General features: G+C 55.6%; 1 protein-coding gene across 1 annotated transcript in view; it reads right to left on the reverse strand.

Moving 5' to 3' along the window:
• LOC108800181 (PCTP-like protein) overlaps positions 1-214 on the reverse strand; it is a 6,655-nt gene that overhangs the window by 5,736 nt on the left and 705 nt on the right. The gene's annotated exons all lie outside the window — the stretch shown is intronic.

Below are 214 nucleotides of genomic sequence, written 5' to 3' on the forward strand. Positions count from 1 at the left end.
AGGGTCTCGGCAGGGGCCGATGCCGAGGGTCTCGGCAGGGGCCGATGCGGAGGGTAAATATCGCTAAGTGAACTGCAAGTCCCAGCATGCCCTCAGAAACCCCCCACATATCCCCAGGCGTGTACAGGGACAATGAGGGCATGCTGAAACTTGTAGTTCCCTAAGTGATACAATAGAAGTTGAAGTCTTCGCACACGGCAGAAGCATGTTGGGA

Source organism: Nanorana parkeri, unplaced genomic scaffold (assembly GCF_000935625.1).
Source record: "Nanorana parkeri isolate BGI_ZX_2015 unplaced genomic scaffold, ASM93562v1 scaffold1946, whole genome shotgun sequence".
Taxonomy (NCBI): Eukaryota; Metazoa; Chordata; class Amphibia; order Anura; family Dicroglossidae; genus Nanorana; species Nanorana parkeri.